Source organism: Micromys minutus, assembly GCF_963924665.1.
Source record: "Micromys minutus genome assembly, chromosome: 4".
NCBI classification, from domain to species: Eukaryota; Metazoa; Chordata; class Mammalia; order Rodentia; family Muridae; genus Micromys; species Micromys minutus.
Window position 1 is genome coordinate 48,743,254 of NC_137973.1, and position 11,291 is coordinate 48,754,544.

At 41.6% G+C, this 11,291-nt stretch overlaps 1 pseudogene across 1 annotated transcript in view; it reads right to left on the reverse strand.

The window, feature by feature from the left end:
* The window catches only part of LOC308420096 (sentrin-specific protease 5-like), a 30,961-nt pseudogene extending 29,349 nt beyond the window's left edge, over positions 1-1,612 (reverse strand). The window contains exon 1 of the transcript in view: positions 1,607-1,612. The product of the transcript in view is annotated as a sentrin-specific protease 5-like (transcript). The remainder of the gene's footprint in view (positions 1-1,606) is intronic.
* Positions 1,613-11,291: the final 9,679 nt, after the last annotated feature.

Here is an 11,291-nt window from a genome sequence, read left to right on the forward strand (position 1 = left end):
ATGTTTTGGTGAAAATAGAGTTCCTTAAAGCTTCTGAACCCCACATTCTATTTCTCAGAAAAGGCGAAGTGAATTCCTTTCTTCCATAAACTTTTCTTCTGTTTTTTTCATTTTTCTGATGCATAATGAAAACCGGATGTACCTATGTTCTTTGCTTCCGGCACCTAACCTTCTGCCTGGATGAACCCTGCAGCGGCTGGTACTGGAGAGATGGCTCAGTGGTTAAGAACACTGACTGCTTTCCCAGAGGTCCTGAGTTCAATTCACAGTATCTACATGGTGGCTCACAACCATCTGTAATAGGATCTGATGCCCTCTTCTGGTGTGTCTGAAGACAGCAGCAGTGTGCTCATATACATAAATAAATAAATCTAAAAAAGAAATCTGTCTCAAAAAAGAAAGAAAAATAGTTATTTGCTTTTAAAGCCTGTGGTGGTTAGCTCTAATTTAGCAACCAGACATGACCTAGAATCACTTAGGAAGAGTCTCAATAAAAGACTATTTACATTAGGTTGGCTCATGGGCAAGCCTATGCAGTATTGTCTTAATTAAGTTAATTAACTAAAGGTTGGAGAGATGGTTCAGTGGTAGGATCCAGGTTCAACTCCCAGCTGTCACATGGCAGCTACTGTCTGCAACTTCAGTTTTGGGGGATCTGGCACCCTCACACAGACATCCATGCAAGCAAAACACCAATGAGCATGAAACAAAAATAAATAATTTAAAGTGTTTTAACGAATTAATTTGAGACCAGGCCCAGTGTAGATGGCACCCACCCCTATGCTAGGGAATCTTGAGCTGTGCAAGCATGGAGAAATGGCGCTGACCACAGGCAAGCAAGTGAGCATCTGAGCATGCTTTCCTCTCTGCTCTTGACTGCGGCTGGGATGTGAGTAACTGTTCCAAGTTAACTTAGTCACAGTGATGGATGGCAACTTGGAACTGTAAGCTGAGATATACCCCCTTCTGCCCTAAATTGCTTTCTGCCTGGGTATTTTATCACAATAACAGATAAAACAAAGACAAAGCCCTTCAGAGTAATAAGTACTTAGCAACTACAAAGACAAGCTCTTCTCCAAGGACTACTTCCAGAACACTCTACGGAGTTTCTCAGCACATGCTGTCAGTTTATGATGATGCATGACCTTTTTGTTCAATGTTAGCCACTCCATGTGTGCCAGGGAGCTGTTCTGTGAAGATCTTATTCCCACAAACCTTTCCTTACTTGTCAATCACAGCAACCCTTCAGATGATCCCTTCATATTCTCTCTCATTCTCTCTCTCTCATTCTCTCCCTCTCTCACTCACTACCCCCCTCCCTGCATCTCCTCTTTAACTTCCCCACCACCATCCCACCCCAATCTTTGCTTATTACTTTTGTTGTTTTTCTTTTAAATCAGCTTGACACAAGCTAAAGTTATCCAGGAAGAAGGTATTGTAGGAATTACATCCACCAGCTTGACTGTAGGTAAGTCTGTGGAGCGTTGTCATAATGTGGAAGGGCCCAGCCCCCTGTGAGTGGTACCATCCCTGAGTAAAATGGTTCTATGTTGTATATGAAAACAGGCTGAATAAGCAATGGGAGGCAAGCCAATTGGTGCTATACCTCCATGGTTTCTGCTTTAGTACATGAATCTAGGTTCTTGCTTTGAATTTCTTCCCAAACTTCCCTTTATGATCCCAAGCTATAAGGTGATATAAAATCTTTCATTCTCATGTTGGTTTTAGACATGGTAATTTAGCACAGCAATAGAAAGCAAACTAGAACAAAATCAAACCCTAATTTTGCAATAAAATTTTTCAAATTTTATCTTTATTCCAACATCTTCTTGGATGTTACCTGTTTTAAATATCAGTCAGTATCAGCCAGGAAGTGTGTGTGTGTGTGTGTGTGTGTGTGTGTGTGTGTGTGTTTCTGTGTGTGTATAAGGAGTTTGGTGGCTGTATCAAGAGACTATCACCTCATCAAGATTGGATAGCATCATAATCTCTTCATGGAACTGCATATGGCCTAGTGAGCTTCAAGACAAAGATGCATAGGAGAGAGAAGTAAATTACCCAGCAAATACACTGAACTCTATAAAGATGTTTATCTCACACACTAGGAGTCATTGAAGATCTTAACCATGGGAGTATCACAAACACATGAGAATATGAGAAAGAGTTCTCAAATGGGAAGATGGAGCAAGAGTTGAAGAAAGGATTACAAACAAAGAAGCCATCTGGGAAGCTCTCTGTATAAGTCACAGCTGAAGGCACCAAAAGGTGAGGAACCAAGGCACTAACTTAAGTAGCATTAGCCAAGGTATCATTCTAGGGGAAAGGGCAAGTTTTATGCCCATTTCACCCCTCCTGGTCTTTAGCAACACCTTTAAGATAGGCAACCTGTGCTAGCATACAAAAGCTAAGGCACTCCCTTTATCAAAAACTATTGCCTTTTGGGAAACACGACAGGTTACCTATCGGTACTGGTACATCCTATGATCCCAATGCACAGAAAGTTGAGGAGACTACAACTTCAAGACCAGCATAAACTACACAAAGTGACTCTGCCTCAAATAAATAGATAAATATCCTAACTATGACTTACTGGGTGAGTTTATGGTGGTTATGTGAGTTCCCTAAGCTTCATTTCTTAATCTATAAAATGGGGAAAATATCTGCTTCACGGGGAAGCAGTCTATATGACCAAGGACCTGACAGGTATCTGCCAAGTGTTCTCAAGAAAAACTGGGCATGGTGATGAACACCTGTAATTTCACGACTCCTGAAGCTCAGGTGAGAGGATCAGAAAATTCATGCTACTATGGTCTATATGGGGAAATACTGTCATAAAAAGAATGATAGTTCCTATGATACACTACATTGTAAGAAAAACTTATAATTACAGTGAATGTTATATAAAAAGTAAGTGAAAATATTAATAAAATGTACTAGATAGAACCAGGTATGGTGGCACATACGCTTAATCCCAGCACTTGGGAGGCAGAGGCAGGAGGATCCCTGAGTTCAAAGCCAGCCTGGTTTACAAAATGAGTTCCAGGACAGCCAGGGCTACACAGAGAAACTCCGTCTTGAAAACCCACCACCAGATGTACTACATAAAAGAGTGAGAGGAGACAGAAGTAGTACTTTATATCATTAGCGTTTTCTGGAACAACTGTAAAAATAGAGTAAAATCGTTGTTCTAATTTTATTCTCTTGATGAGACAAATGCATCTTCAAAACAACTTTGGGGAAGAGAGGGTTTAAGATCAACTCGCGTTCTGGGGTATCAGTCAGTCCATCACCAAAAGAAGTTAAAGCGGAAAGCATGGGATCAGGCTGCCTTACTGGCTCTCTTGCTAGTTTTCTCAGCTAGCTTTCTTATACAGTACAGGTCCACCTGCCTAGGGGATGGCACCAAACAAAACAGTCCCTCATAAACATGGCTACAGAACAAGCTGATCTGAGCATTTCCTCAGTTGGGGTTCCCTCTTCCCAGTTGACTCTAGGTTGTGTCACAATCACATGACTAAAAAATGTTTCCAGTGGGCTTGTAGGCTTCATTTCTGACCCCACCTTCTTTTTCCATATCCTTCCTATATCCAGCTTCAGCCCCATTTTCTGAGGCCAAGGCTTTGTGTCATCTTAGTTAAGGCTCCGTCTTAGTCACTTCTCTATTGCTGTGACAAAACACCACGTCCACGACAACACATAAAAGACAGTAATTAATGTAGGGCTTCATAGTCCAGAGGGTTAACGCATTTAAAGATCATGGCAGGGACCATGGCAACAGACAAGCAGGCAGGGCACTGGAGCAGTAGCTGAGAGCTTCCATCTGACCCACAAGCATGGGAGGCAGGGGCAGGGGAGAGAGAGAAAGGGATGGAGGAAGCTAACTGGGGTGTTATGAGGTTTTGAAACCTCAAACCCACATCCACTGAGATACCTCCTCCAATAAAGCCACACCTCCTAATTTTCTCTAACAACTCCACCAACTTTGGAGTGTCCACTGAAACACACAAGCCTATGAGGGCCCAGGGGGTCATTCTCATTCAAATCATCACAAGCCCCACCCACAACCTTGGGCCTCCATGGGTCCTGCTCAAGAGCTGTTGGTGTCTTAACTGATACTAAACAGACCTGTTCATGTAAATAATAGGTGTGGGGGAGATGCAACTCTCCAGGTCCCTCTGTTTGATCATCTTCTGACTGCCCTTCTTGTTTCATACCACGGATACTACACTCTCAACTCCATAACCACAGGTCTGGCACTTTCAGAGAATATCTGCAGCCAGATTTGCTTGTACTTTCTTAGCAGCCCATTGCCACCTTGCCTGGGCCCTGCTAAACCCTGAAGAAGCTCATCCCCGCTGAGCACCACTCTTGACAGTCAGGGTAAAACGTAAGGATGAGGCATATCTCAGTAGTAGAGAATATATTTACCTTGCACAAGGCCCCAAGTTTAATTCTCACAACACTACTGGCCAAAAAAAATTAAAAAAAAAAAAACTATCTTTATACCTGATAAATCCAAGGGACCCCATTCCCCAGAACATGACTTATTCCAAGTATGAAAATCAAAGTCTGTAACCAAGTATTCTGTCCCGTGTACCTGGGGCAAAACATTTTGTCTTTTACAAGACAGGATAAAATTTACTGAGGTGTTTTTTGTTTTTGTTTTTTACATTATCTTATTTGAGCTCCCCACCAAAACACACCATATAAAAATAACCAGTTTCTCTATTTTATATGTAAGTATGTAAGCTTGGGACTGTGGCATGTGCCTATTATCCCAACACTTAGAGGACAGAGACATGGGGATCATGGGTCCAGATAAGCCTGAGATTCATGAGACTACTTCAGAATAAATAAAAATAAATAAATAAAAGTATGAGAGGGACAGAGCTGTGAGGTCCCAGCCTACCCTGAGGATCTAAAGGCCATTAATGGTAGCTGGAAGATGGACGGTTTTCTTTATGGTGTAAACATGGAAACAGTGGCTTTGCTGCTCTAAGTAACCCCATACCTATGCACCTGTGCAGTATCTCACTCAGTATTAGGCTTTTGGAAACAACCCTACTAAAACTTACTGAGATGGAAGGAAGGAAGGAAGGAAGGAAGAAAGGAAGGAAGGAAGGAAGGCAAGCAGAAGGGAGAAAGGGAGTCATCAGGAGTGAAATTGAGACATGAGAGGGTAATGAGATATGAATATCATCAAAGTGCATTAGATGCATGCATAAAAATGTCATAACAAGTCCGTTGTGATGCATAATTCATATATGCTAATAAGGACTCCTAAGAAAATGACTTAGAGAGAACGATAAAATAACCCCATTTTCCCAGGTTCGGGGGGGTTTCCCAGGTCACTGGTCCTTCTGTTTTGAAACAAGCCCTGCACAAAATGGGGTGGTGACATACCCTACATCACACAGCTCATCAACAACAGTCTAGGACTTGGATCCAGGGCACCGAGCTGATACTGCAGTGACTGAAACAAATAGATATTTGTTAAATGGACACTGTATCCCTTCGTTCTGAATCTCGTGTGCTCTCCAGACTAATGCACAAAGATCCTGCTTGCTATATTCTTGAGATACCAACTGGATACAGAGGATGAGGAATGGCTGCTTTTATACAGGAAAAGCATCGTTGCATTGATATGAAGGTCAGAATAAACACCCATACTAATGATGTCAATACAAGGATTAATTGAACAGAGTCCATGATTATCTTAACAAGACTTGAAATCAAAAGTGATTGTGAATGGGCTACTAACCCAATAAACAATCAAACTGTCCCTGCTCCCGATTAAGCAAGCACTGATTGCAGAGATGAATATTCAGTACATGCAAATTTCCAGGCCCTTTATCAGATAACAATCAGGAGTTCTAAGAGACCTAAACAGGCCAACAAATCTCAAATTCAATGGTTGCCTTGTTAAAGCCATCTCACAAAAGACTCATTTAAAAACTGTCAAATAAGGAGAGGCCAAGAACTTCCTAGGTAACAATTTTAATATCTAGTCAGCAAGGAAGAATGGCGGAGAAGGGAAATTGTAGGAGAAAGCTATCTAGCTTGAGATGAAAACCATTGCTTTCTCTATCCATGAGGTAGCTGCCATGACTTAATTGTGTATATGTTGGAGGACGAGGAATGCCGTGGGGACAAGGGTATATCATGGTCTAGTGATGTCATCTCTTCTTTTTGTGACAGATATGTGGACAATTTAAGGGTCTTTAAATACAGCATTAAATGTATCAAAATGTAACCCCTTTATGACCAAAGCTAGCCAGGGATTTTTATCTAAATCATAATAAAGGGGTTCTAAGAGACCAAGCAAGACACATCAACCTTAGGGCTGGCACAGTTCCACTTGAGGTGAGCAGCTTAACTTCTAGGCTAGCAGAGAAGGGCTAAGGTCAGTTTGCATTCACTTCCCCTTTGGCAGGCTTTATAGGGCGCCACCCCTGTCACCCGTCTTCTTACTAAGTATACCCAGCCCTCCTTTGGACACTAGTTTACATAGTTTTGGCAGATGATCCATTCCAAATGCTCCAATTCTATTATAAAACATCCTTTGTATGCCTCCAATTTTAGTTTTTTCAGTGTTTACAAACTGTTTGTAACAGTATCAGGAAGATACTGAATATTCATCTTTCACTCAGTCTGTAACTATCTGGGGAGGAACAGTGATAAGGATAAAAGTCCTTAGCAATGAAGAGAGCAGACATAGCAAAGCTATTCCAGGAAAAGGAACCAGCATTCATCGTATACAGATGATACATGCAAAAGACTACAAATTAGTTCAACAAGGTCGCAGGCAGGAAGACTAGGAGTTGGCAGACCTGCAGCTGGGTAATTCGGTACTTTTCCAGGAAGTTTTCTCTGGTTGATTCCTGTAGCAGCAACGGCTTCTGCTCACTCCCTTTGAATAATCAGAAAGCCATTAGAGCTACCAACGACCTTCCTGCCCCTTAGTTTCCCATCTCCAGTGTTTTCTCACAGACGACGTATTTTAAACCCTAATTTGCATTTATCTTTCTTCTGCACCGACCTGACAGGCTGCTCTACATTAGTGTTACTCTGCTAGTAACAGCTATCAAGGGTGGAGTTTCCTGTGACCCAGGAAGAAGAGAAAACACAGCTCAACAATGCAGTAAAGCCACTACATGCTATGTCAGAAGTCTGGTTAATCTGCGGTCAGCATCACACACCTGTCTCTGCCAAGGATGTCCTGTTAACTAAGTGGACACAAACCCTGAGTCTCCCAGAGGTGCCTTTCAGTGTCTTAAGTAGAGCTGTGGTAATCAGTTTTCATCACTGTGTCAAAAATACCCAAGAAAAAGATTTTGACAGGAAAGGTTTATTCTAGCTCACACTTGGGGCACATGGTCACTTTTTCTGTCACTTCTGGACCTGAACCACTCTGAAGCGAGTCAGAACTCTGTGGTGGAACTGATAAAGCTAAAGTCATCACAACTCAATAACCTTTCAAAGATCTCAGCAGCTGGCAAGAAGCCATCTTAACACCAGAGGGGGGATTGTTCCTAGTCAGACCTCAGCAGGCACTAAGTGAGGAGCTTGGTTACATCAGATGCTATTAAACCTGCTACAGGGTGGGTAAGATTGTTTTGTGGGTAAGGCCGCTTGCTTGGCAAGCCTGAGGAATTAAGTTTCATTTCTGGGATACACGTGGTGACAAGAAAGAATGTTTATCCAGACTCCCACAAGAAGATACAATACACGCACACACACACACACACACACACACACACACACACACAACACACACACGCAAGCACACCAAAAAATAAATTAGAGGAAAAAGTGGGAAGGACTGGGGGAGCGTCTATGGAAAGCAAGAGAGAAATAGAAACATCCTGTGGATGGATGTCCTAAGAATGGACATAATGACTTTTGCTTGAACCTCTCTGGTCCTGGCCCCAGCCAGAATCTGAGCTTACTGGTACAGTGAAAGCTATGATCAAAGGACTGTCACGTCATAGACTGGTCAATGAATGGTTAGGGAAGCTTGGGAGTGATGAAGACCAGTATGATCATGGCTGCAACTTGGAGGGGTTGAGGGTTTTCAGCGCACTCAGTGCCTTTTCCTCTTAGTATATAAGCACTTACCTTTCCTTTACAGATGAGGGCCAAGCAAAGATGGTTCACAGCCTCCCAAGATCAAAGTTGAGTGGAAGTCTGATCATTGTGAGTCCAGACTCCACTCTGTCATCCAAATCCAGCATTACCTTTCATTTATTGGTTGGTTGTTTCCTTATTTAATATGCTTCCGAGTCTCTGCTACTAAAGTACTATAATCACTTCTTGGTCTTTTGGCTAAGACCTATAAATCCAGAGCTACAAAATTCTGAAGATACTGAAGACTTCCAGTCTGAAAATATCCTGTGAAACTCACTTCAAGCCTTGTCTTAGTCAGGATTTCTATTCTTGCACAAAACATCATGAACAAGAAGCAAGTTGGGGAGGAAAGGGTTTATTCAGCTTACACTTTTACATTGCTATTTATCACCAAAGGAAGTCAGGACTGGAACTCAAGCAGGTCAGGAAGCATGAGCTCATCCAGAGGTCATGGATGGATATTATTTTCTAGCGTGCTTCCCCTGGCTTGCTCAGCTTGGTTTCTTATAGAACCCAGGTCTACCAGGCCAGGGATGGCACCACCCACTATGGGCTGGGCCCTCCCACCTTGATCAGCTGGATCTTATGGAGACATTTTCTCAACTGAGTCTACTTTCTCTGTGATAACTCCAGCTTGTGTCAAGTTGACACAAAACCAGCTAGTACAAGCCTCTATGACATAGAACACAATCAAGTGACAAGCGATCAACAAAGGTAAGGGTGGGCTGTGCTACATGCTATGGATTATGGCAGAGACGAATAGAAGACACCTACTTCTGTGGTCAGGAGAAGGCCTTGGGGAAAGGGATGGGAGATCTGAAGGATGTTACAGAGTCAGCTATCAGGCAACTGCCAGACCTGTAAGAAATAAGCTATGCAAAGCAAGACCTTGGTAAGTATGAAGAGCTTAAGGAGGAGCCAGACCATGAAAGGTCCTCAAAGCTGTCAGAGGACTTAGGATTGTCTTAGTGCAATGACAAGCCCTTAGAGGACTATAAGCAATGGAGTGATGGCAGTTTTCCTTTTTATTCAGTGGAAGGAGGAGAGTTCAGGGCACAGGCTCTGGAATCAGAATGCCTGGGTTTAAATCTTGGTTTGCTATTCATGAGCAGGATAGCCACAGGCAACTTCTTTTATGCTCCTGTTTTATCTTCCTAGTACAGAATCATGACTAGAAAACGGGCACACATGCATAATCCCAGCACTGGGAAGGGTCAGTAGGACGATGACAGACACCCTGAGCTGCATAGTAAAGCCCATCTCAGAACAACACAGAGCCCATCAAATGCAGAATCTAATGGCAAGTCCCTCAGGGGCTGTTAGGAAAAACAAATCTGTTATCATTTGAATATACTTAAAATAACATTTAGCTTATAAAATGTATAAGTAGATGGGTTAGTAAATAAGCAAATAGATGTTTTCACACATACAGCCATCCAAATATATTTCGGCATCAACTCAGAAATGTTTTCTTTTTGTGCAGTATGTGTGATTTCTTCTTCCCCTAGGCTCACATTAGCAATCGTTCTGCCCTATAGGAACGACTCATCAAGAACCTGATGTTTCTTTCAACATAATGCTAAATGGGCATGCATAAAATGTGTGTGTACATAGGTATTATAGCATTGTACTATCTTTGTTTTGCAAAATGTAAGTCATATTATATGCATTGCTCAGTGTATACTAACATGTGGAAACCCTTTCTAAAGGACGGGTGTGAGTCTACTTTGTCATTTAAGAGGGGCATGTCCTCACCTCTGTGGGCTGATATGCTATAATTTATGCAGCACCTCCTCTCTTGATGCACATTTGTCCCCAGTTCTTTTGACATTTTTTACTATATATGTTAAAACTTAAATATCCATGCACCCTTGTGTCTTAAGCAGTATCTAGGAGAGAGATTGTTAGACTACAGGATACTACTGGCATTTCCTTCTTTCTTTCTTCCTTTCTTTTTTTAGGGGGGGAGGTAGATTTTGGATGGTTGGTTGGTAGGTTGGTTGTTTGGTTGGTTGGTTGGTTGGTTGGTTGGTTGGTTGGTTGGTTGGTTTTCTTTCTGGTAGACACAATAAAGGAGTCTAATCTTGAACGTGCTAAGCAGCCAAGGCTGACCTTGGACTCCACTTCCCAAGTGAAGTACTATGATTACAAGTGACTTTATTTTTATTTTGTTATTGTTTGTCTGTCTGTCTATCTGAAAGATGCTCATATAGCCCAGAGTGGCCTTGAACTCGTTATGTGGCAAGATGGCTTTGAACTCCTGATTCTACTGCCTCTACTGCCCAAATTCTGGGATTGCAGGCATGTGCTTCCACACCTAGATGAAATGTCAAGAATTACCATGATGGTTTTACAGCATAATCAAAACCATGATGAAGAAAGGAAATATTCATCATCCTCAGAATTTCCCACTGACAATTACTATTTTGATTTCTATTATCTTGTGTTAGTTGTGTCTATAACTAAATGACATATAAATAAAGATACATCGTGTATATTTTAGTATCTGGATTATTTACCTCAATGTCTTTTTTATTGTTGCTGTTGGCCTTGTTATTATTTCGAGACGATCTTGCTACATTACCTCAGGCTGGCCTGTAATTCACCAAGTAGCCCAGGCTGACCTTGGACTTCCCTTTCCACTTTAGGCTCCAGAATGTTGCGATTATAGGTGTGATCTAGCAAGCTCAGCTGGTGTTCAGAATATTTGTGATTGTGTGTGTATGTCTATTGTGTACATGAGTGAGAGAGACTGTGCACACACTTAAGGAAGCCAGAATAAGACATCAGTGTCCTTTTTTGTTTTTCTTCTTAGCCGTGAGACAGTCTATCAGTGAAAATTCCCCATTTTATCTAGGCTAGCTAGCCAGGTAATTTCTGACCACAGTGCTAGACACACAGTCATGTCCAGATTTAAATAAAAAAAAAAAAAAAAAAAAAAAAAAAAAAAAAAAAAAAAAACGCCATGGGTATCAGGATTTGAACTTGGATCTTTATGCTTACACAGAAAGTCCTCTTGCCCACCAAGGCATCTACCTACCTCTTTTGAGGGCTTTTAATATTTATTTACATTGTGTATATCAGTATATAACTAGTATTCCAAGATGGGGCATAATTTAATTTTAGTTATAATTTAAATGCAATAAAATCCACAGATTTTATGT